The sequence below is a fragment of the Trichosurus vulpecula genome, chromosome 7 (assembly GCF_011100635.1).
Source record: "Trichosurus vulpecula isolate mTriVul1 chromosome 7, mTriVul1.pri, whole genome shotgun sequence".
In the NCBI taxonomy this organism is placed as follows: Eukaryota; Metazoa; Chordata; class Mammalia; order Diprotodontia; family Phalangeridae; genus Trichosurus; species Trichosurus vulpecula.
Window position 1 is genome coordinate 51,866,597 of NC_050579.1, and position 26,266 is coordinate 51,892,862.

Genomic DNA, 26,266 nt, shown 5'->3' on the forward strand with positions numbered 1-26,266 from the left:
AGGCCTAGGTAGGGAGATGCAATGGGGGACTGAGGACCTACTAGAAGATGTTAGAGAGGAACAGAAAAGGGAGATGGGATAGTAACAAAAAACAAAAAAACAAAAACCCAAAATTATGTTTCAAAAAATTTACATAGGGTTTGTCCCATACCTAGGGAAAGGAGGAGAAAGTTCTTTTTATCCAACACTGTATACAACCTCCCCCCACCCCCTCCACATGCCCAGGACTCAGAACTCAGGTTATCTCTATTAGTCCTATTGTTCAGTTGCAGTTTTGATTAAAGCGGTTTAAGAAAGCTGGCCTGGTGAGTAGAGCACCGGCCCTGGAGTCAGGAGGACCTGAGTTCAAATCCGGCCTCAGACACTTGACACACTTACTAGCTGTGTGACCTTGGGCAAGTCACTTAACCCCAATTGCCCTGCCTTCCCCTCCAAAAAAAAAAAAGGTAAAAAGTAAAAAAAAAGAAAGCTGGCCTGGAAACCTAGTGCACGCGTGCACACCTACACACACTTTATATATACACACCAAAAAATACACATATATGTATGTAGATATGTACATATACATATATAAAATGTTATATACAATATGTATACAATGTATATATATATTACAATATATGTAATATATATATATATATATATATATATATATATATATATATATATATACATACACAATATACAGGGTGTCCCTAAAGTCTGAACACATAGGAAAAAATGCATATTTTGAAATATTTAGAATATTAACCCCCTTATCCAACCCCCTTAGCCCCCCTTGACTTCTTTTTCTGGGGTATGCTGAAGGAGAAGGCGTACTCAATGAAAATCACAGATGCAACACACTTGATTTAACGCATAAAGAAAGTGCTAAAATTGATGGCAATGTGGAGTTATTGCATCGAGTTCACGTGAATCTTGCAAAGCACATCAACCTGTGCATCACAAATGATGGCAATCATATTGAAGGTGTCATTTGTTAATATTCCAATTAAATAAAATGTTGTTGAAAATTTCATTCATTTCATTTCTTGAAAATACTCATTTTTGCCTATGTGTCCAGACTTTAGGAACACCCTGTATAACGTTATTTCACATACATCTTACATATAACATATATTACATATTTATCTTATATAATACATATATAAAACATTGTCTTGTGGGCAGCTAGGTGGTGCAGTGGATAGAGCACCAGGCCTGGAAGACTCATCTTCCTGAGTTCAAATCCGGCCTCAGACACTTATTAGCTGTGTGACCCTGGGCAAGTTACTTATCCCTGTTTGCCTCAGTTTCCTCATCTGTAAAACGAGCTGGAAGAGGAAATGGCAAGCCACTCCACTATCTTTGCCAAGAAAACCCCAAAAGGGGTGATGAAGAGTAAAGACAACTGAAAAAAACTGAACACCAACAACAAAAATCACACCCTCACAATGAAAGCCTCCACTCTGAAGGTGCGAAGAGCCTCTGCTCTCATAGCTGAGGAATAGGAAGATAATTTGGATAGTGGAGGTAGAACCTCAAAGTTTAAATGTGAATTAAGACTTTAACTTTCTATCTGGGCACCATCTCTTTAATCGGCTCTAATGGGGACATGGAAATAGGTTTAGGGGCTGACACAGACCTCTACAATTATTAAGTCATAAAAATGATCAGATGCACATGGACTAAAGGAAATGAACCTAACTCTCTCCTTTGGGGAGAAGGATTCCAATTCCTCTGTTAACTAGCTATGCATGATTCAGGAACAGCAGCCTCCTTGCTGTTCCATGCACAAGCCACCCATCTCCTGACTCAATGTGTTTTCATTGTCTGTCCCCCAGGCCTTTAATTCTCTCCCTTCTTCACCTTGGTCTCTTGCCCTTCCTGGCTCCCTTCAGGTCCGCCTAAGATCCTACCTTCTTTCAGAAGCCTGTCCCAACCTCCTTAACGCCAGTGCCTTCCCTCTGTTTATCATCTCCAATTTCTCCCATACCCGTTTTGTTTATATATATATATATGTTTACATATTGTCATCCTTATTAGACTGTGAGCTCCTTGAGAGCAGACACAGTTACATTTTTCTGATTTCTGTGATTTACTCATGACCTAGCAGAAAGCTTGGCATATCCTAGGGAATAAATGTTTTCTGAAATGGTATCATCTTCATCGTCGTCCTGGGATTCTAAAGAGTCCTTGCGGGGCTGGAGAGCGATGGCGGAGAGTCCCAGGAGTGCTACTGGAATGGTTCTGAAATGGATGCTGAGGTCTGTGATCTCACAGATCTCAGGGGCTGGCCCAGATCAGAAACAAAGCCTGCCAGGGTGGCAGCAGGTCAGAACTGTCCTCTAGGGCCTCTTCTGGTCCCAACTGGTGCCACAGACGGAGCCTTAACTAAGACACATCTTCCACCCAACACAGCCTGATTTCAGATGCACGCTGAGCTACTGCGGACTGTTGTGTGGAGTCTGGGGTAGCCAGCTGATAATAATAGCTAATATTCATATATATTCATATATATTCATAATATAGCACTTACTATGTGCTAAGCACTTTAAAGACATGATCCTATTTGATCCTGGGTAGGGTACTGTTATTATCCACCTTTTACAGATGGGGAAAGAGGTAAATGGAATCAGGTAAAGTGATTTGTGCAGGGTCACACAGCCAATAAATGCCTAAGGCTGAATTTGAATTCATGTCTTTTTAAGTTTTCAACATTCTTTTTGTAAGATTTTGAGTTCCAGGGGATATGGGCTATACGTGTGCAATCACGTTAAACGTATTTCCACGTTAGTTATGTTGTGAGAGAAGAATCAGAACAAAAGGGGAAAACCACGAGAAAGAGAAAACAAAAAAAGCACAACAAAAAAGGAAAAATAGTCTGCTCCGGTCTGCATTCAGATGCCATAGTTCTTACTCTGGGTGTGGGTAGCATTCTCTATCACGTCATGTTTCTGAGTCCAGGCCCTGAGCTCTACTCACCGTGCCACCAGGCTGCACCTACATGCAATGGAAGGAGTGACAGATCTGCCTTAAGGGACCTGCCTGGGAGCCTGCCTCTACTACCTTATCTAGGTGCCCTCAGGCAATTAATCCTAATGATAATAGTAGCTAATATTGAGTCACCTGATCTCTCAGTATCTCAGTTTCTTCACCTGTAAAGTGAGAATGTTGGAATTAGATGGCTCCAAGTTCCCTTCTGGCTGTAAATCTATGATCCTGGAAATGTTTTTTTGTTTTGTTTTGTTTTCTGTCTGCCTCCCCTCATAAGTGACTGCTGGGTATCTTTGGAGTCTTCCTTTCTCCACTCCAGCCCTTTCAGTTGCTTACATGGTGATGAGGGTAGCTACAAAGTTTGTGCAGTGACCGGGTCTCCAAACTTCTGGAGGCATATATCTAGAACTGATATATTAACCAAGGAGAGAGAATCCCCAAAAGATCTGTGACTTCGTCAACCTAGAGAACCCCAAGTACATCCACTCCCTCTACCAACTAGGATGTAGTAGATCAAAGAGCTGCCTGAGGAATTTTGAGGTTAAGTGACTTCTCCAGGGTCACTCAGCTCTTGATAGGCTTGGATTTGAACCCAGGTTTTCTGATTCCAGTCTAAGTAGTCAACCTAACCTCAGCAGCCCTAATTATATATTAGTATTCTTTTGGTACCTGGTGTACAAGGGAGTTGAAAAGTGAAGCATTTATCTCTGCCTGAGTTAAATTAACTAACACGGCTTCACAGCAGCCTGGGTGGAACTTATTAAATCATAGTCAGGAAGTTCCCCAAGTCTCCTTTGTCCTGTGTGCAAACACACATTTACCAGGGTAAAAACAAATGTCAATGACTCACCCTGCCAAGCAGAACACAATCAGTGATGAAGACGGTCCACTTTCTCCTTTAAAGGTCTGCTTGGATAAAACTGCCCCAACCAGTCGCTTCATCTTTCAGATTCCATTTCTTGTTTGTAAAAGTCAAAATTCTATTTGTTGTCAAATGGTGTCTGTCCAGTGTTCTAAGGTTCATGGGTCAAAGGCACTGCAGAGAAAGTGTTTCTGGGACGTTTAGATTTTTTTGGTTAAGCCTTTGGTTCTTGAACTGCTCTAAGTCAATCAAACAGAGCCAGAGAAACAATCAGGGGTGACTCATATGACCTGGAGCTGAAGTTCATGTGAGGAGCAGGTGTAAATGCACAAACTGAGAGCGGGAAGGGACCTTGGAGATCATTTAGTTCAATCCATTCAATTTACAAGAAGAGAAAGCTGAGACCCCAAGGGGAAATGATTCGCTCAAAGTCACACAGCGCAGGGTGGTGTCAAGTTGGGTTTTGTTGTTGAGTCATTTTTCAGTTGTGTACAATTCTTTGTGACCCAATTTGGGGTTTTCTTGGCAGAGATACTAGGATAGTTTGCCATTTCCTTCTCTGGCTCATTTTACAGATGAGGAAACTAAGGCACATAGGGTGAAGTGACTTGCTTAGAGTTACATAGCTAGTAAGTAAACATCTGCTGAAGAATTTAAACTCAGGTCGTCCTAACTCCAGCACTGTGCACACTATGGCTCCACGTAGCTGCCCCAACCAAGCCAAGACTCAAACTCAAATCTCTCTGTTCCTAAAGCAGAGCTCTTTTAATTCAATCCAACATTTGTTAAGGCATTATTATAGATGAGAGGCAATGAATAAAGGCTGGCTGCAGAGCTAGGAAGACTTGGGTCTTAGTCCTGCCTTTGGCAGATACTGGCTGTGTGACCTGGACAAGTTAATTAGCCTTTCAGGGCACCAGACCACTCTCTAGCACCTTAAGTTGCAAAAAAGACGTGGCCCTGTGCTGGCTGAGGGAGCTTCCTCATGTCCTCTACATCAGCGAAATCACAGGTGGAGATGGATCCCACGTAGCCCATCTGCCTGTCTGCCAACCCCTGACAAAATGGTCAATCTCCACTGTTCTTCCCTTTTTTTTCATGCCGTCTTTGCTTCTGTTAACCTTGCTTTACTCCTACCTTCCCAGCCCATACTTACAGCCTAAGAGCATTGGTGAGGGTTCTGTGATTTCACTCAGTGCAGGGAATTCCTGATTCCCTCCCTTCCCTGATGCTAGTTCTGCTATTGTTAGACAACCAGATAGTTTCTTGGGGGAACTGAGAAATTAAGCTACTTGCCTGAAGTCTTGCAGCCAGTATGCTTCATAAGATAGGGGGAAGGGAGGGAATAAGCATTTCTATAACTTCTATACAGACTACTACATCCTGGGCACTGTGTTAAGCACTTTACAGGTATTGTCTTATTTGATCCTCACAAGAATCCTGTGTGGTAGGTACTATTAATTTTACAGTAGGAGAAACTGAGGCTGTGGTTAAGTGATTTGCCCAGGATCACAAAGCTAGTGTATGTCTGAGGTTGGGTTTGAACTCAGGTCTTCCTGACTCCAGGCCTAAGACTCTATCCAGTGTGACACCTAGTTGCCTATTACAGGCCTCAAATCCAGATGTTTAAGGCCAATTTTCTATTAAGAGATGAAAAGGTTAGCATAGCCTTAAAAACTGGCATTCAGAGATGGAAACTCTACCTGACCCTCAGAGGAGTTAAGCCACACACCTGCTGTGTGTGCCTTTGGTAGAGTGCCTTTTACTAGTTCCCTTTTGTCGGGGCCGCAAATTGAGCAGCAGCTTCACCTAGTGGAATTTCTAGAGGACAAAGTCAGCAAAAACGCTGATCAATAAATCAGCAAGCACTTATTACTTGCTTACTATTTGCCAAGGTTTGCTCTGAGAACATATCAATCTATGCATTTACACCTGCTCCTCAGATCAACTTGAGCTGCAGGTCATATGAGTTAGTATTGATAGTTTTAGCAGGTCTATTTGATAGGGTTCGACAATCAACAATCAAAGGCTTAACTCTCCTGGCCTAACCAGAAAAATCTAAATGTCAAATACAAAGAGTGAAAAATCCTTATTTTCAAGGATATTACCTATGGGGGCAGACAAAAAGTTGAAATTTTACTATTGTTCAAAAAGCAACATTTTGATCAAAATCATGGTTTCTTTTCTTCCTTTCTGAGGGAGGCCCCCTTTTTCTATGAAAAGTTTTTCTTACAAAAATGGAGAGATACTACAAGGTTTACCACATGTAAAGGAAAGAAAAAGTTGCCCTGCTACTAAGAAAACTGAACAAATACAAAAAGTACATTTCTATGCTTCATAGAAACTTTTACACAAAAGATTTTCTGTCACTTTAAAAATGTGATTAAGTTCTATTGTTGACTTTTATTTTTATGTTATGGTCATTTACAGAAATACCCTCCTTCCGTCACCATGAACCTCCCTTGTAACAAAGAAAAACAGTTAAGCAAAACCAACACAGTGACTATATCTGATAGGGTATGCTATAATCTGCCAAGAGGAAGGAGACAAATTTCCAGGTCTCTTTTCCAAGGTCAATACTGGTTGTTACAATTATTCAGTGTCTTGAAGTTGTTTTAGGGACCTTTTGTTTTTGTATTCCCAGTACTTAGCGTAGTCCTGTCACAAGTCGGAGTTTAATAAATGCTCATTGATTTATTTTCATTTGCTTTGTTGTAGTCAAGATGTATATTGCTCTTCTGGTTCTGTTTACCTCACTCTGCATCAGTTCACATAAGGTTTTCCATGTTTCTCTGAATTCTTCATACTGATATTTTCTTATGACCCAACAATATCCTGTTGTAACCATACCCTGCACTTTGTTCAGTCATTTCTCAATGGCACCTCTGCCTCCTGCATGCCCCCTGTCATATACTCTTGCTTGGTGCCTGTGAAGGGATCTGTTCAGCACTGTAGCTGATCTGGGTCTATGGTGCTAAATGAATCCTTCCCATTTGGAGTGAAAGAGGCAGGAAAAGAAGGTTGCACTTGAGAAGTTTCTGGGAAAGGATGGTTAACATCATGGTGTGAATGAGCAAAGGTTAAAAACTGAGTAGACAAACCATGGACATGAAAGGATCAGAGGTGGAAGACTGAAGTAGAAACAGTATCAAAACCAGGCATCATAACAAGAACCCAGAGGGAGCTGGTGAGGGGTGAGACCTAGGGTTCAAACCGTAATATTTTAGTATTAACCAAATACCAGGGTGTTGAGGTTGACAAAGAGTATGTAGCTCCTCTGAGGTAACTCCCCTAATGCTCATTTGCACTGGAAGAGCAGGTACCCAGAGAGATACTTAGGACTCTAGACTTAACCCTGAGAGGCTGTGTTTCTAACACTGTCACATGAGCCCCCAATGCTGTATTTTCTACTAATAATCAGCCTACAACTAGCTTCAGAGAAAAGGTATTCACTATGGTGGCATAGCAAAAACAATAGTCACAAAGATATCTCATCCCAGTTTTGGGGCACTTTCTCCCACAAATACACAAGGGATCTGTGGGGAGAGGGGGCACAAACTTATAGTACATGGTAGCCATGCACACACACAGGAGACACATACGGCAAAGGGGTAATTGATGACCTTGTTTGCACCTTTCTCATGAAGTCTTCTTGAAATTCCCCTTAGTTGTAGCTCTCTGTTATACCTGGAGAGCTTTGTAGAGTACATACACTTCTATCTGCCGAAAGGGGTCGCACTCCCCAAAAAGGCGTTTCTTTGGATGGTGATTGCTTCCAGCTATAGGTGTTATCTTCCACTGATCCAGGGTCTCTGATCCTAGCTGAATGCATTGTCTATACTGGCCAAGTCTCTCCAAAGACTTCGTCAATAGGGGTTAGAGATCCACTTTCTTCTAAAGTCTCTTCTGCTACAAAGTCCTCATCACCATCACCACTGTCCTCATTCTCTGAGGTAACAGCTTAGTCAAGGAGAAGTGAGAAAATCTCTGTTTGATTTTGGTTTAATTGTGGGAGTCAGCATCAGATGTTCTGGTACAGGGGAAAGGACACTGGATTTTTAGTTAGAAAACTAGGTTCAAATCTTGGCTCTGTCACTTACTAATTGTATGGCTTTGGGTAAACCGCCTGAGCATTTTGACTCTCTGCTTCCTCATCTATAAAACAAGGGGAGTAGAGTAGCTGACCTCTAAAGTCCTTTCCAGCTCCACATCTGTGATCAGTCCATGGTAAGCTTTTGCCTGAGAGCCACCCCTTCCTGTCAGATGTTCTCTCTTCCTTTGGTTTCAGAAATGCCTACCTTCCTCCTTTGGTTTCAGAAATGCCTACATTCCTCCTTTGGTTTCAGAAATGCCTACCTTCCTCCTTTGGTTTCAGAAATGCCTACCTTCCTCCTTTGGTTTCAGAAATGCCTACATTCCTCCTTTGGTTTCAGAAATGTCTACATTCCTCCTTTGGTTTCAGAAATGCCTACCTTCCTCCTTTGGTTTCAGAAATGCCTACATTCCTCCTTTGGTTTCAGAAATGCCTACATTCCTCCTCTGGTTTCAGAAATGCCTACATTCCTCCTTTGGTTTCAGAAATGCCTACCTTCCTCCTCTGGTTTCAGAAATGCCTACATTCCTCCTCTGGTTTCAGAAATGCCTACTCCCCCCAGTTCTAACAACAGTTCTTACCTGTCTAACACTCCTTTGTAGACTGCTCAGACCATTCTTCCCTAGGGTTCTTCTGTCCTTGGTCCTCCCTTTTTTTCCTCTGCATTCCCTCCTTCAGCAATCTCATTCATTCCTGTGCCTTCACCTATGACCTCTATGAAGATGATTCCAAAAGTCTGACTTCTTTCCTGGGCTCACAGGACACCTCTCTGTGTCTGGATGTCTCATTGACATCTCAAACTCAACAAGTTCCAAACCAAGCTTATCTTTTCTACTAAAACTGCTCTACCATTTTTTGTTTTAAATTTATTTCATTATTTCCCAATTATATGTAAATTCTTTTAACATTTCTTTAAAAAAATTTGAGTTCCAAATTCTCTCCTCCTCTCTTGCCCTTCCCCTCTCCTTGAGAGGCGTGTAATGTGATATTGAGCATATGTGGGAAGTTATGCAAAACATACTTTCATATTAGCCATGTTGCAAAAGAAAACAAAGACTAAAAAAAATCCAAGAAAATAAAGTTTAAAAAGCCTGCTTCAATCTGAAGTCAGAGTTCATCAGTTCTCTCTCTGGGGGTGCATTTTTCATCACCTGTCCTTTGGAATTGTCTTGGATCCTTGTCTTTTTTTGTTTGTTTGTTTATTTAATACTTTTAGTTTTCAGCATTGATTTTCACAAGAGTTTGAATTACAAATTTTCTCCCCATTTCTACCCTCTCCCCCACTCCAAGATGGCATATATTCTGATTGCCCCATTCTCCAATCAGCCCTAGCATCTGTCACCCCACTCCCCCCAATCCTCTTTTCCCTTACTTTCTTGTAGGGCAAGATAGATTTCTATGCCCCATTGCCTGTATATCTTATTTTCTAGTTGCATGCACAAACTTTGTTTTGTAACATCTGCTTTTAAAACTTTGAGTTCCAAATTCTCTCCCTTCTTCCCTCCCCACCAACCCTCCCTAAGAAGGCAAGCAATTCAACATAGGCCACATGTGTATCATTATGCAAAACCCTTCCACAATATTCGTGTTGTGAAAGACTAACTATATATCACTCCTTCCTATCCTATCCACCTTTATTCAATTTTCTTCCTTGACCTTGTCCCTTTTTGAAAGTGTTTGCTTTTGATTATCTCCTCCCCCTATCTGCCCTCCCTTCTATCATCCCCCCCCCCTTTTTTATCTCCTTCCTCCTTCTTTCCTGTGGGGTAAGATACCCAATTGAGTGTGTATGTTATTCCTCCTCAGGTCAAACCCAATGAGAGCAAGATTCACTCATTCTCCCCCATCTGCCCCCTCTTCCCTCCCTACAGAACTGCTTTTTCTTGCCACTTTTATGTGAGATAATTTACCCCATTCTATCTCTCCCTTTCTCCCATTCTCAATATATTCCTCTCTCATCACTTAATTTGATTTTATTTTTTTAGATATCATCCCTTCATATTCAACTCACCCTGTGCCCTCTGTCCCTCTATATATGTATATTCCCTTCAGCTACCCTAATGCTGAGGTCTCATGAATTATACACATCATCTTTCCATGTAGGAATGTAAACAAAACAGTTCTACTTTAGTAAGTCCCTTATGATTTCTCTTTCTTGTTTACCTTTTCATGCTTCTCTTGATTCTTGTGTTTGAAAGTCAAATTTTCCATTCAGTTCTGGTCTTCTTACTAAGAAAGGTTGAAAGTCCTCTATCTTATTGAAAATCCATATTTTGCCTTGGAGCATGATACTCAGTTTTGCTGGGTAGGTGATTCTTGGTTTTAATCCTAGCTCTATTGACCTCTGGAATATCATATTCCAAGCCCTTCAATCTCTTAATGTAGAAGCTGCTAGATCGTGGGTATTATGATTGTGTTTCCACAATACTCACACAATACTTCCACAATTGTTTCTTTCTGTCTGCTTGCAGTATTTTCTCCTTGATCTGGGAGCTTTGGAATTTGGTGACAATATTCCTAGGAGTTTTCTTTTTGGGATCTTTTTTAGGAGGCAATCAGTGGATTCTTTCAATTTCTATTTTACCCTCTGGCTCTAGAATATCAGGGCAATTCTCCTTGATAATTTTTTGAAAGATGATATCTAGGCTCTTTTTTGATCATGGCTGTCAGGTAGTCCAATAATTTTTAAATTATCTCTCCTGGATCTATTTTCCAGGTCAGTGGTTTTTCCAATGAGATATTTCACATTGTCTTCCACTTTTGCATTCCTTTGGTTCTGTTTTATAATATCTTGATTTCTCCTAAAGTCACTAGCTTCCACTTGCTCCAATCTCATTTTTAAGGTAGTATTTTCTTCGGTGGTCTTTTGGACCTCCTTTTCCATTTGGCTAATTCTGCCTTTCAAGGCATTCTTCTCCTCATTGGCTTTTTGGAGCCCTTTTGCCATTTGAGTTAGTCTATTTTTTAAGGTGTTATTTTCTTCTGTATTTTTTTGGTTCTCCTTTAGCAAGTTATTGACTTGTTTTTCATGGTTTTCTCACATCACTCTCATTTCTCTTCCCAATTTTTCCTCTACTTCTCTAACTTGCTTTTCCAAATCCTTTTTGAGCTCTTCCATGGCCTGAGACCAATTCATATTTTTCTTGGAGGCTTTTGATGTAGCCTCTTTGACTTTGTTGACTTCTTCTGGCTGTATGCTTTGGTCTTCTTTGTCACCAAAGAAAGATTCCAAAGTCTGAATCTGAATCTGAGTCCGTTTTCGCTGCCTGGCCACGTTCCCAACCAACTACTTGACCCTTCAGTTTTTTGTCACAGTATGACTGCTTGTAGAGTATAGAGTACTTTGTCCCAAGCTTGAGGGGTTGCGCTGTTGTTTTCAGAGCTATTTCTACACAGCAAGCTCTGCCACGCCAGCACTCCTCCTCCCCCAAGAACCGCCAACCCAGACTGCGACTCAGATCTAAGCAGACTCTGCACTCCTGCTCTGATCCACCACTTAATTCCTCTTACCACGTGGGCCTGGGGCCTGAAGCAACTGCAGCTGTAGTTCCTCAGAGCTGCACCACCTCTGCTGCCCCCAGGGCGGTGGCTGAACCACGCACTCTTTTCACTCTGTTCCCGCAGTTTTTCCCACTAACTTTCTCTGTTGTCTTTGGTGTTTGTGGGTTGAGAAGTCTGGTAACTGCCACAGCTCATTGATTCAGAGTGCTAGGGCCTGTTCTACCTGGCTCCCGGTCTGGTTGGTCTGGGTGCAGCCCACGCTGGGCTCTGGTCTGCTTTGCTCCCAGCTCCATGTGATAGACCTTACCCAGTGACCATCTAGGCTGTCCTGGCCTAGAGCTTCCCTCTGGTATTCCATGGGTTCTGATATTCTAGAATTTGTTCAGAGCCATTTTTATAGGTGTTTGGAGGGTCTTGGGGGAGAGCTTTAGGCAGGTCCCTGCTTTCCAGCCTCCATCTTGGCTCCACCTTGGCTCATTGTCTTGATCAGAGTATAAAACTGTTCTAGTTTCTGACTTCAATGTTACTATCTATTCTCCACATGTGAAACCTCCGGGTCTGGAAGCTTGGTGTTTCCTCGATTCTTTCCTCTTTTCTCACTTTCTATATCCAAACAACTACCAAGTTCTGTTGCTTCTATCCAGCATTTCATCCCCTCCTCTATAGTCCCCACTGTCCCATGATAGTAGAGACCCTCCCCACCTCCCCCCCCCACCCCACTCTTCCCATGGCTATATTCTGTGGGATCCTTCCTTTAGAAACTATCAATGTAAACACCTGAGACATATGGGAAGAATGAATGGTTGGACTCCAAACCAACTTTTATGTCAAAAGTATCCCTGAGAAGGAAGAGACCAGTGGCAGGGCTATCTTGTTAAGTGGGAGAAGGATGCAAAGGAAAATCATGCTGGTGACCACTACCAATCCAAACATTTTTCTAAAGGTAAAATCAATTTACTATAAATACCAAGTGCCATTCTGAAAGGGATGAGTAGTCGCAGGAGGGCAACCTACACTGTGAGAGGCATACGGAGAAGGGCAAAGCACCAACTGGTTGCAGCCACTGTCTTCTCTCCTTCACCAGCTTCTTTGCACTCTACTGCCCAGATGTTTGCAAGATGAGTAATAGGACAACTGCCTTGGTTCAAGCCTGGAGTGGCTGCAGAATGTCCAGTGGTAGGAACCCTTGAGCCTCCACCTCTACCTCTGCATAATTTACTTAGGAAGGAGCTCCATACTGGAAGCATAAGCAGGGCACCCCACTGTCCATCTGACAGCTTCCTGAGCCGACAGAGGTTATCCTCCCCATCTGAGAGCATGGGGTTACTTTGGAAAGTCTTTCGTCAGTCGCTGCAAATCAGCAGGAATGCCATAAAATCAGAGATCTGAGAAGGACTGGTGAGGCCCCCACTCCCTGCGACCAGAAGGCTCAGCGCAGCCTACCTGATTTGGCGAGGTGGCCTTCTTGAGAATTTTAAGGGAAACAAGTTTTCTCTAATTAGGTAGCTCATGTTAACAAGTAGGTCAGTAGGATCCAACTCCCCGTGTCCCACTACTGCTGTATAACTGATTGCTACCAAGGTGTCACTCTGGTTAAGCTTGGATCAATTAGCAATTATAATTGAAGTGGAAAGTAATTAATTTTATAATTAAATTCCTGCAGCTTGCATACATGGATTTTTGATCCTTTAGATGACAATGGAAAAACGTGGGTGCTCTTGACCTTCTAGAGGCATGTAGTGCCTCTATAGTGTTCTGAAAAATTGTTTTCAGGCCTCTGTTTGAATCCCTCAATTAAAAAGGAATTCAGATGAAGCAACCTATTACATGGAACTGAAATCTATTTTCTTTGGTTCTCTAGCTCTTCCCTCTAGAGCCAAGCAGAATAATACCAATAGTTCATGAATTCATAGACTCAGAGCCAGAAGGAAACCTCAGAGGTACCCTTATTGAACAGATGAAGTAACTACCACACAGGGGAAGGGGGACTTGACCAAGGTCATTTAGCAGAGTCTGGATTCAAACTCAGATCTTCTCACTCCAAATTCCACATTTTTTCTGTTTTTTTTTGGGGGGGGGCAGGGCAATTGGGGTTAAGTGACTTGCCCAAGGTCACAGAGCTAGTGCATGTGTCAAGCATCTGAGGCCGCATTTGAACTCAGGTCCTCCTGACTCTAGGGCCAGTGCTCTACTCACTGTGCCACCTACCTGCCCCCTCCACAGTTTTTCTACCTTTATATAATAGCCCTTTCAATGGCTTATGACAGCTATAATGTTTCTTCTGTATCTCTTCTCCAAGATAAATATTCCTAGTTTCTTTGAGAGTAATAAGAGCTAGCATTTTGTACTTTACAAACATTTTTTCATCTGATCCTCACGACTCGGTAAGGTAGATACTACTATTACCCCATTCTACAGATGAAGAAACGGAGGCTCAGAAGGATAAGTGACTTTGCCAGATTCACCAGTAATAGGTGGCTGAGGCAGTATCCAAACTCTGGTCTTCCTAACCCCAAGTCCAGCACTCTACCCACTGTGCCACCCAACTGTCCCATATAGTCTATGTTTGTGAGAGAAGTGGAAGAGTAACAGATAGTTGGTGGTGATTACGATGATGTTACAATCTCTAAGGGTAAATTCTCATCAGAAGAAAGACAGGTAAGATCCAAAGTATAAGTGACTTTCTCATGACACCAAATCCAAGGAACCAATATAAGAGTGTGAGTCCAGGTGCTCTGTAGAGTTCAAGTCTGGGAAGAGAATGTAAAATATTAGCCTCTCAAGAGTATATCTGTATATCCCTATATCCATAGTGCCTAACATGGAAACTGGTACATTAATGGTACATTAATCAATGCCTGCTGAAGTGAACTGGTGAAGTAAAGTGGAGCCACACTATCAGGAGTGCCTGAGAAATGACCATTTGACTAGTAAATATGCTCCTTCAAAACCACCATTTTATTATAGTGATAATCAGTCCCAACTCTGCTTTGCTCTCCTATTTGGACCCATAAGATGTGGGAAAAGATGCCATTATTCTGCCCAGATTCACAACATTTGAGAGTTAGAAGGGCCTCAATAGCCATTTAGTCCAATCCATACCAGATAAAAGTTCTCCCACATCCCCAAAAAGTGAGCTTCCAGCCTCTTACTGAAGAGGGGGAATCCGACACTTCCTGAAGCAGCTCATTCCACTTGTGGTTAGTTCAAATTATTAGAAAAACTTTCCTAACATCAAGTTGAAATTTGGCTCTTTGAAACTTTGACCAGATTCTCCTGGTTCTACACTCTGGGACCAAAGAGAACAAGTCTAATCCTTCTTCCATATGACAGCCCTTCAAATACTTAAAGATAGCGATCATGGCATTCATGCTCATGGCTGGGGTTGGAGGTCACACAGTGAACGTCTAGGAGGCTGAAGGAGGAAGATGGCAGTGTAGTCCCGCTACTCAGGAGGAAATTAAGAAGGAACCTGAGAAGGCCATTGACCGGGAGAAGACATGCCCGGTGCTCCGGCAGGTCTTCACCACTAATAACGGCCGACACCACCGAGTGGAAGAGTTCTCCCTAGGAAATGTGCCTTTGAGTGAATGCAAATATACACCTGGATGGATGTAACCTTGAAAAGAAGGGTACACACTTCAATTTTGCTATTGTTTTTATGGATCTTAAAAGACCTGGTTATTGAGTGAAAGAGATTGGCAGTACTATGTCTGGCAGAAAGGGAACGGATGACTCCATAACCCTACAGCCTGAGAAGCTCCAAATAGGAGATTATTTGGATATAGCATTCACTCCTCCAAACCCGGCACCACTTCCCTCAGGGTACATGAGACCACATTAAACTTTGTTCACTGTTTTTTGCATTTGTTTGACATTGTGTCAATACCAGCTCTGCTCTTTATTGCCTTTAAGCTTTGGAAGCCCTAAACCTATTTTAAAATCATCTGCTTTAGGAATTAAATGATGGCAACATTCTGGTCATTATTGTGTAAATATCGACAGATGAGGGGCCATGTTTTAAATCCTTTTATAAAATATAAAGAACATAAAAATGCTCTTAAAAAAAGATAGCAATCATGTTTTCCCTAGAGACTTCTCCAGGCTAAACATTTTTCTTTCTTTCCTCATAGAGTATGAACACAAGACCTTTCGCCATTTTGGTTGCTCTTGTTGTCTGAGTGCTTTCTAGCTTAATGATGGCCTTCTTAAATTCAAATTAAACACAATTCCCCAGATGTGTGGTCTGATCAGAGCGGAGTACAGCTGGACTATTAACTCCTTATTCTGGAAAGCTAAGCCTCTTTCAACATAGCCCAAGATCTCATTTCCTGTTGTGCCTGTCATATGACACTGTTGATTTCTATTGAACCTGCAAACCACTAATACCTTCAGATATTTTCCCACCAAACTGCTGTCAAACCATGCTTCCCCCACCTTGTAACCCCAGTTTAAGATTTCACATTTATCCCTCTTAAATTTTATCTTATTGCATTCAGCCCAATGTTCTTCACTTTCAAGATCTTTTTGGATCCTAATCCTTCTATCTGCAGTATAGTTGTCTCTTTCAGCTTTGTGGCATCTTCAGACTTGATGAACAGTCCATTTTGACTTTATGCAGGTCACTAACAAAATAAAATTAAATAGTGCAATGCCAAGCACAGATCCTTGGACCTTGAGGCCATGCCCTGATGGAAAGGCTCTATCCAGTAAATCATGGTCATTGTACATTGGCTTCTATGGCCTCTCTTTGAGCTCATGACTTTGATAGTAGTAGTAGTAGTAGTAGTAGTAGTAGTAGAGAGAGAGAGAGAGAGAGAGAGAGAGAGAGAGAGAGAGAGAGAGAGAGAGAATATGTATTATGTATCAATACCAGTTACTATGCTAAGCACTGGGAGTATAAATACAAGCTAAAAAACAGTCATTGCCCTCAAAGAGTTTACATTCTAATGGGAGAAGACAACTTGTATAAGGAAGCTGAGAGGGGTCAAAGAAGTTGTCTGGGGAGTCATAGGTTGGGCCAGTTTGAAGTGAGCATGAGTGGAGTAGGCGCTTCTTCAAATGGAGGCCCTGGGGAGGAATTCACCAACTGGAGGGATGGAGGCATTGTCACAGTGGAGGAGGAGGTGGAGAAGTCCTTCAGGGAGTCATGGAATGAGCTGGGTTTCATGAGTCTAGGATGTTCTGGATGACGACATCTTGCCCCTCCACCTCTAACAGGGATGGGCAAGGTGTAGTCTGGAGTAGAGGTGAGCATGCCACAGCTGGCGGGATCTCAGAGGTCATCTCCACCAACAGGAATCCTCTTCTACAACATTTTAGAGGAGTGGCCATCCCGCCTCTGTGAAAAGACCAATGATGATGAAACCAACCACCTCCCAAGGCAGCCCATCCGTTACCTTTGAACAGCTCTAACTCTTAGGAGCTCTTGTCGGAAGAACTAGACAAGATCAAATGAGATAATATTTGTAAAGCGCTTTGCAAATCTTAAGATAGAATATAAATGCTAACTATTATTAAGAACTCTTAGAATAATAACAATAATATCTAGCATTTACATCCTCATTTCCAACCCAGCTGCAATCATTCTGAACATCTTTGAATTCTCCACCACATCCCCAGGCCAGTTACCACCTCCAGAATATAATGTTCATTGGCACCTTTTGCATGTTATTTTGGCTGCTCTTAGAGTTTACTGCAAGTCAGCCTGGCATCCTCTAGGTGGCCACTGCCTAGGCAACTGTAGGGGGCAGGGTAAGGGCTGAGGAACACCAAGGTTAGAAGCTATGGTTTTCATAAAAAGATGTCTTCTGAGTGGAGTTACTGTAACCGTGGTCAGTAGGTCACCCCGATGCTAGAAGTAGCAGCACTGGAGGTGAGATCCAGATCCTGGTTTGTGTGCTTTCTCTGCTCACATAATGGCTGATCCTACAACTAGAGAGGCCGTGCATGTAGTAGAAAGAGCACTGGCCTTGGAGACAGATGTGACATTGGTTGAAATCCTGGCTTTGACCGCTCACTGACTATGGGCAAGTCACTTAACCTCTTGGAACCTCAGTTTCCTAATCTGTAAAACAGGAATAACAATACCTATTGTACTTGCTTCATAGGTTCCTTGTAAGGATCAAACTTTTCAAATTTTAAAACACTACATGAATGTCAGTTATTATCTTTACCATCATCATCATCATTATTATTATTAACCTACCTATGCAAGGGCGATACTTCCTTGAGAGCTAAAAACATCCCCACGGTTCTGGTGCTGGGGAGGGAGTGCTAGCTCAGGGTCTGGCTGAGTGAGACATACCTGCATTCTAGGGCTCAGAATGTGACCCTGATGCCAAAGCCATGGTTGAATTGGGCAGCACCAGACAATGAATCACCAGCACCAACGAGAAAAGTGAGCAGCAATCTATGGTCACAGAATATTTTATTACTTCCACATTCAGACCCATAGGGACTTTGTCCTTTATTTCCTGGGGCCAGGGGGACCAGACTGAAGCAGCCTCCCATTGTTAATTTCAACTACCACCAGGTCAGCTTGGGATTTCTGGGGTTCTCGTTCTCTCTGGGAGAGAACTAAAGCTATGAAGTTTTCAGAGGCCTACAAATTGGACTTTGTATTACCTGAGAGCCCACATGACTGATCCATCTTGAGGGTCTGGAACAGATGAGATTCACCATAGGCACTAGGCAGAGCAATTTATTTAGAATCCTGCTAGAGCCAAGAGATGGGTTTAGACAGTTCTTCAGAGATCTGCTTCAGGTATAGCTAACAATCAGAGGCCTCTGGCACCTCCACTGGGGGTTATTTCCAGGGAAGCAAGACTTTTTTGATGCCTGTCTGCCTAAAGCAGTTTGCTCAGAAGGAAATTAGACATTAGTGTCTGATTATGTTAGAGATTAGGGCTGTCATTGGGCTGGAGAGGGAACCCCATCCTAGGGAAATCAGGGGCAGGCTGTCAAGTACAAATTAACTAATCTGTTGGGTTACAAACCAGAGGCTTCTCAAGAAAGCAGGTCCAAGGTACTGAGAAAGGAGCAGGAATCAAGGCTGGAACAGGGGATTTCATACCATAGGGGTCAGGATCACAGAGATGGGGAGAACCTTAGAAGACAAGGCAAGTGGTCATTCAGCCTCTGCTTGAAGACCTTCAAAGGGGGAGAACCTGCAGCCTCCCAAGTCTGCCAATTCCACATTGGTTAGCTCTAATTGTTAGAAAGTTGTTTCTTTTTTCCTGATTGAGGAACCAGAAAGGACCTTAGAGGGCATCTAGTCCTCTCTTAAAATCCCCTCATCTTATAGGAACTGGTGACTAAGAGGTTAAGTGACTCATCCAAGGTCATATAGGCAAGGAGTAACAGGGAATCTTCCTTTCTGAATCTTCCTGTCTGCATCATCCATGGGTTGGCCCCATTTCTGCCCTCTATTGTCAAACAGATTAAACCTAATCCCCCTCTCCTAAAATAGTTCTTCCGATCCTTAAAGATAAAATCCCCTCAATCTTCCCTTTGTCAGGATAAATACCCACAGCCCCTCCAAGTCTAAATGTAGGCCTTGTGCCAGCCCTTGCTAAAATGTGATGCCTAGAACTGGACATAAGAGCAGGACCATCACCTCCTTATTCTTAGACACCTTTCAATGATCAAAGATTGCCTGATGGTTTTTGGGCCACATCACCCTACTTGCTGACTCATATGGAATTTGTGGTCCTCTAAAACTCCTAGATCTTTTTCAGAAAAAACTATGTCTAATCATGCCTCCCTACCCAGTACTCATTAAGTAGATTTTTACATTTAAATTTCTTCTTGTTAGATTTGCAGAACTTAATAAGGGGCATGCTAGTGCAGCTAGGTAGCTCAGTGCATAGAGCGCCAGGCTTGGAGTCAGGAAGACCTGAGTTCAAATGTGACTTCAGAAGCTAGTTAGCTGTGTGACCTTGGGAAAGTCATTTAACCCTATTTGCCTCAGTTCTTTATCTGTAAAATGAGCTGGAGGAAGAAATGGCAAACCACTCTCGTATCTTTGACAAGAAGACTCCAAATGGGGTCATGACTGAAAATGAATGAATGCTTAGATGAATCCACAAAACGACTGTATGATATAATGTTTCATCGGGTTTTACCCTTGTGGCAAAGTCCTACCCTTTGACAGTGTTTCCCATCCACACCTTGCTCTGATTTGAGGCTTTGTAAGCATCTCACTAAGTCTATTGGGTTTTTCCTTGTCTCTACTGTATTGGCAAAGCTGTAGGAATGGGCAATGATTTTAAGTCCCTCCTTAGCAGGTTTTAAGGTCATTTCACAATTCTTCACATTTAGTGACAGTCATGTGACACAGAAGATAGTGACAGGCCTGAGGTCAGGAAGACCAGAGTTCAAATCTGGCTTCTAACGCTTACTAGCTGTGTGACCCTGAGCAAGTCACTTAACTTCAGTTTCCTCAACTATAAAATTGGCATAATATTCACACCTATCTCCCAGGACTATTGCAAGGACAGAAAGAGATAACATTTGTAAAGCACCTAGCATATAGTAGCTGCTTAATAAATGCTTACTTCCTTCCTCTTCTCCAGTTTTCAATGTCTATTCTAAAATATAGTATGAACCCGATGCCCTAGAAATGACCTGACCACTGGAGAATAGAGTTGGACTATTCACTTCTTTGTTTGGTTACAATATTTCTATAAAAGCCATCTAATGCAGAATCAGTCAGGGTTTTTTTGTTTTGTTTTTAGCAGTTGTATCACAGATTTGAATAGAGTTGCAGTTGACTAAAACCCTGGAGTCCTTTCCATACAAACTGCAGTCTGGCCAGGTTTTCCTTGACCTGGTTCTCAGAGCAGCAGTTAACCCTGAAGCAGCACTTTCTCTTTATCCTAATTAAGTATCACCACTTTAGATGTGGACTTTTCTTCCAGCCACCCAGAATCTACTGGAACTAAGATCATTTCCCGGCATTCACTCCCTGCTCCTGATTCCAGTTTTGTGTCCTTTGAAGATGTGATAATATGAAACAAAAGATAAAGGATGAGAGGAGGGAAGTATCTGAATGTGCAGTACAGGGAGGCTGGGGGTGGGAGGAAAACTGGGCTGGAGTACTAAATAGCAGTTCCTTGCCAAGAGGCCCCATAATTCCAGCCCTATAAAATGAACTTGCGTCTCAGTTGTGTTTCATCCAAGATTTGTGCCAGTATCTGCCAAAGTCCAATGATCGACTTTCCTTTAAAAAGCATTTAGCTGAAAAACTCCAAATTTCCAGTAGATTAAGGATTTTACTCCAAAAGGAGGATCTTTTGTTAGTTAAAAGGTCTTAGTGGGTAGAGTGCCAGGCCTGGATTTAGGAAGACTCATCTTCCAATCTAACCTCAGACATTTACTAGTGGTGTGACCCTGGAAAAGTCACTTTACCTCCTTTGCCTCAGTTTCCTCATCTGTAAAATGAACTGGAAAAGGAAACAGCAAACCACTCCAGTGTCTTTGCTAAGGAAACCCCAAATATGGTGACAAAGAGTCAGACATGACTGAAATGACTGAACAACAACAATTGGTTAAAAGAGGATCTTTTTTCATTGGTTAAATAAATTGCCAACCGATCTAGGGAAGCGGGGTAAATCAAACCCGTGTTTGGAGTCAGAGGATGTGATTTCAAATCCTAGTTGTCCTATGTGTACTACCTTGGGCAAGTCATTTTACATTTCTGAGCCTCAGTTTCCATGAACGAGGATTTTTTGAGCTCTATCTCTATATTCCTGATATTCTGGAGCAGCAATAGGGATTTCCCCCTTACTTTTCAAAGTGATGTAGAGAAAGGACCCCCACCCCATCAGCCCTGCAATGTCTGTAGTTAAAAGCCTTAGATAAGAATTAAAACAGTTTAAAAATTCTGTTGACATTCATCTACATATCTACTCTAACAGGTTAATTTTTTTTTTAAAGACTGGCCGACGAAATCAGTAACATCTTTATCTTTGCCTCTCAGGAAGCTGGAAAATAACCAGGGTTTTATTTTCACAGCTATGGCAGAAAGATGGCATTCTCATTCACAAGAAGTTAATCAACCTAAAAATAAGCCATACTTTTGTGGGACAGGAGTGGAGTGAATGTATTTTGTTTTTCTGGTCCTTTGAAATAAATTTGGGAAGTAATCTAAGCAGTGATGTGTTGGTTTGACAACAGCTCTCTGAGGGAAAAAAATGTACTGCAGGACATGCTTTTAAGTACATCTGTATTAACATTTTCTCCACCACTTTCTTACTTCTAGAAATCAACAAAAGATTAAATCAAGCCCTGATTTGTAGTTTGCTGATTTCCAAGATGTAAATGCTCACGCTGAAAATTTAACAATCCCTCTCAAGAGCCGGTTTGCTGGCTCCAGTACAGCCTTAAACATAAGGTCAAGCAATCTTCTATTGGATTTCAGGGTTCTTCGTCCTTACAGCAACTGAGTCTTAGTACTGCTACGCAGAATTGAGTCTCTGTGAATCCCAAACTTAGACTAATCAGCTCTTCTACAAGGTACTGAAGTGCCCATAGGATGTATTCAGTTTGATTGAATATTCTGATGGCTTCAGGAAAGAAGGCTTTGGAAGCTTCTTAGGGAAAGCTATTCACTAAACACGAGAGCTATGGTAAAGCCATTGCTTGATGGATGGAACCTTAGAAATTAAGTAGTCCAGCTGCCTCACTTTATCAATGAAGAGACAGAAAAGTGCAGAGAGGTGGGATTATTTGTCCAAGATCATCCAGATATCGAGTAGCAAAGTCTCCCAACTCCCCATCTTCCATTTCACCATAGATTTGTATATAGTTAGGAAAATGAAACACTTGTTATTTATACAAAACAAAAGAAAAAACTAGTTGGTTTCTAGTGAGTATAAAAACACATAGACACAAACTCATTCAGGTAGAAATTTATGAACTTAAATCTCATGAATGGGTTTTGTACTGAGAGTCTGATCTGACTGGAAATAGCCTAGTTGAGAGTTTAGGTTAAATTTACAAGAAGTAAAGTTTCATTATCAAGTTCTTAATAATTGTGGCAGAACATGCCTACAGGCCAGGGTAGCTAGGTGGCACAGAGGGTAGAGCACTGGGCTTGGAGTCAAGAAGCCTCATCTTCCTGAGTTCAAATCTGGCCTCAGATACTTATTAGGTATGTGACCCTGGTCAAGTCACTGAACCCTATTTGCTTCAGTTTCCTCATCTGTAAAATAAGCTGGAAAAGGAAATTGCAAACCGCACCAGCATCTTTGCCAGGAAAACCTGTGTGCTTCAAATGGAATTCTCTTTGTCCTTCTAATTCCCTCTGTGATTATGTTTTTCAGTCTTGTATGGCTCTTCATGACCCCATTTGTGGTTTTCTTGGCAAGGATACTTGAGTGGTTTGCCCAAATTTAATCTTATATTAGTGTGCTTTGTCCTAGGAAAGGATGACATTCAGAATGTTATCAATTAGGTGACATATTCAACTGGGCAATCTCGAACTTACTTTGATAGAACCAAGATGCTTCCATAAGCATTCCCCAAATGTTAATTAAAAGGAAACCTTACACACTGAGGATTTGAATGATGTATAGAGCCTAAAAGTTCTGCTTAAATAAACATTTTTCCGTCTCTTGTGGCGGAGCCAAGATGGCGGCTGGAAAGCAGGGACTAGTGTGAGCCCCCCGCCAAGTCCCTCCAAAAACCTATAAAAAATGGCTCTGAACCAATTCTAGAACTGCAGAACCCACAAAACAGCAGAGGGAAGCAGGGCTCCAGCCCAGGACAGCCTGGATGGTCTCTGGGTGAGGTCTATCCCGCATGGAGCTGGGAGCAGAGTGAAGTGGAGCAGAGCCCAGCATGAGCGGCGGGGACCAACCAGACCAGGAGCCCAGTGGAGTATGTCCTGGCGCCCTGAATCAGTGAGCTGCAGCAGTCACCAGACTTCTCAACCCACAAACACCAAAGACAACAGAGAAGGTTAGTGGGAAAAGCTGTGGGAGTGGAAGGAGTTCGCAGTTTGGCTACCGCCCTGGGGGCAGCGGAGGTGGGGCAGCTACAGAAGTACAGCTGTAGTTGTTTCTGGCCCCAGGCCCACCTGGTGGGAGGAATTAAGTGGCGGATCAGAGCAAAAGTGAAGAGCCTGCTGAAGATCTAAGTCCAGTCTGGCTTGGGGGTTCTTGGGGAAGGAGGAGTGCTGGTGTGGCAGAGCTGGTGCATCCCCCCAAGTGTGGAACATAGTTCTCTTAACTCCACAAGCAGTCATACCCCACTGAAAAACTCAAGGGTCAGGTTAGTTGGCTGGGAATATTGCCAGGCAGTGAAAATGCACCCAGATTCAGTCTCAGACTTTGGATTATTTCTTTGGTGACAAAGAAGACCAAAACATACAGACAGAAGAAGTTAACAAAGTCAAAGAGCCTACAACAAAAGCCTCCAAGAAAAACATGAACTGGTCCCAGGCCATGGAAGAGCTCAAAAAGGATTTGGAGAAGCAGGTTAGAGAAGCAGATGAAAAATTGGGAAGAGAAATGAGAAGGATGCGAGAAAACCATGAAAAACAAGTCAATGACTTGCTAAAGGTGACCCAAAAATATACTTAAAAATATACTGAAGAAAACAACATCTTAAAAAATAGACTAACTCAAATGGTAAAAGAGCTCCAAAAAGCCAATGAGGAGAAGAACGCCTTGAAAGGCAGAATTAGCCAAATGGAAAAGGAGGTCCAAAAGACCACTGAAGAAAATACTACTTTAAAAATTAGATTGGAGCAAGTGGAAGCTAGTGACTTGATGAGAAATCAAGATAGTTTAAACAGAACCAAAGGAATGAAAAAGTGGAAGACAATGTGAAATATCTCATTGGAAAAACCACTGACCTAGAAAATAGATCCAGGAGAGATAATTTAAAAATTATTGGACTACCTGAAAGCCATGATCAAAAAAAGAGCCTAGATATCATCTTTCAAGAAATTATCAAGGAGAACTGCCCTGATATTCTAGAGCCACAGGGCAAAATAGAAATTAAAAGAATCCATCGATCGCCTCCTCAAATAGATCCCAAAAAGAAATCTCCTAGGAATATTGTCGCCAAATTCCAGAGCTCCCAGATCAAGGAGAAAATACTGCAAGCAGCCAGAAAGAAACAATTTGAGTATTGTGGAAACATAATCAGAATAATCCAAGATCTGGCAGCTTCTACATTAAGAGATCGAAGGGCTTGGAATACGATATTCCGGAGGTCAGTGGAGCTAGGATTAAAACCAAGAATCACCTACCCAGCAAAACTGAGTATCATGCTCCAAGGCAAAATATGGATTTTCAATAAAATAGAGCACTTTCAAGCTTTCTCAGTGAAAAGACCAGAGCTGAATAGAAAATTTGACTTTCAAACACAAGAATCAAGAGAAGCATGAAAAGGTAATCAAGAAAAAGAACAAGAAAAAGAAATTGCAAGGGACTTACTAAAGTTGAACTGTTTCGTTTACATTCCTACATGGAAAGATGATGTGTTTGATTCATGAGACCTCAGTATTAGGGTAGCTGAAGGGAATATGCATATATATATATATTTTTGTTTATATATATATATATGTTTATATATATAAGTGAATGTGTATGTATGTATATATGTATGTGTATATATATATAGAGAGAGAGTGAGAGTGGACACAGGGAGAGTTGAAGATGAAGGGAAGATATCTAAAAGAAACAAAATCAAATTAAGGGATGAGAGAGGAATATATTGAGAGAGGGAGATAGGGAGAGATAGAATGGGGTGGATTATCTCGCATAAAGGTGGCAAGAAGAAGCAGTTCTGTGGGAGGAGGGGAGAGGGCAGGTGAGGGGGGAACGAGTGAATCTTGCTCTCATCCGATTTGGCCTGAAGAGGGAATACCATACATACTCAATTGGGTATCTTACCCCACAGGAAAGAAGAGAGAAAAAGATTAAAAAAAGGGGGGGATGATGGAGGGGAGGACAGATGGGGGTGGAGGTAATAAAAAACAAACACTTTCGAAAGGGGACAGGGTCAAGGGAGAAAATTCAATAAAGGGGGATAGGTTGGGAAGGAGCAAAATATAGTTAGTCTTTCACAACATGAGTATTGTGGAAGGGTTATACATAATGATACACATGTGGCCTATGTTGAATTGCTTGACTTCTTAGGGAGGGTGGGTGGGAAGGGAAGAGGGGAGAGAATTTGGACCTCAAAGTTTTAAAAACAGATGTTCAAAAACAAAAAAAAAGTTTTTGCATGCAGCTAGAAAATAAGATACACAGGCAATGGGGTGTAGAAATTTATCTTGCCCTACAAGAAAGGAAGGGAAAAGGGGATGGGAGGAAAGTGGGGTGACAGAAGGGAGGGCTGACTGGGGAACAGGGCAACCAGAATATATGCCATCTTGGAGTGGGGGGGAGGGTAGAAATGGGGAGAAAATTTGTAATTCAAACTCTTGTGAAAATCAATGCTGAAAACTAAATATATTAAATAAACAAATTAAAAAAAAAGAAACATTTTTCCAGTGGAAACCACATCCCCAGAACAAAGGTTAAGAACTAGTTACTCAGGAACTGTCTGGGGAACATAGCTGAGTTATAGGTGATTTGCTTGATGGCAGAGATGATGAAAGAGTACCGGAAAGGGGCTATTTTCTAAGGATTTGAACTGTGGCCCAGAATTTTTGGCAGTAAGAAGCAGTGAGCATCTCTGAATCCATCATAAGGTCTTATAGAAATGGAGCCAAGTCAAGTGCTCCGTGCTATTTACCAGCTCCCAGAGATGATGGTCTTGGATCCAGGCAACCCTGTATTTATCCATGATATCTTCACGAGCCCAAGAAAACCTGA

General features: G+C 42.0%; 1 protein-coding gene and 1 pseudogene across 1 annotated transcript in view; both read left to right on the forward strand.

The window, feature by feature from the left end:
• VTCN1 (V-set domain containing T cell activation inhibitor 1) overlaps nt 1–26,266 on the forward strand; it is a 94,925-nt gene that overhangs the window by 22,572 nt on the left and 46,087 nt on the right.
• Nucleotides 14,802–15,276, forward strand: LOC118858549 (annotated as a pseudogene).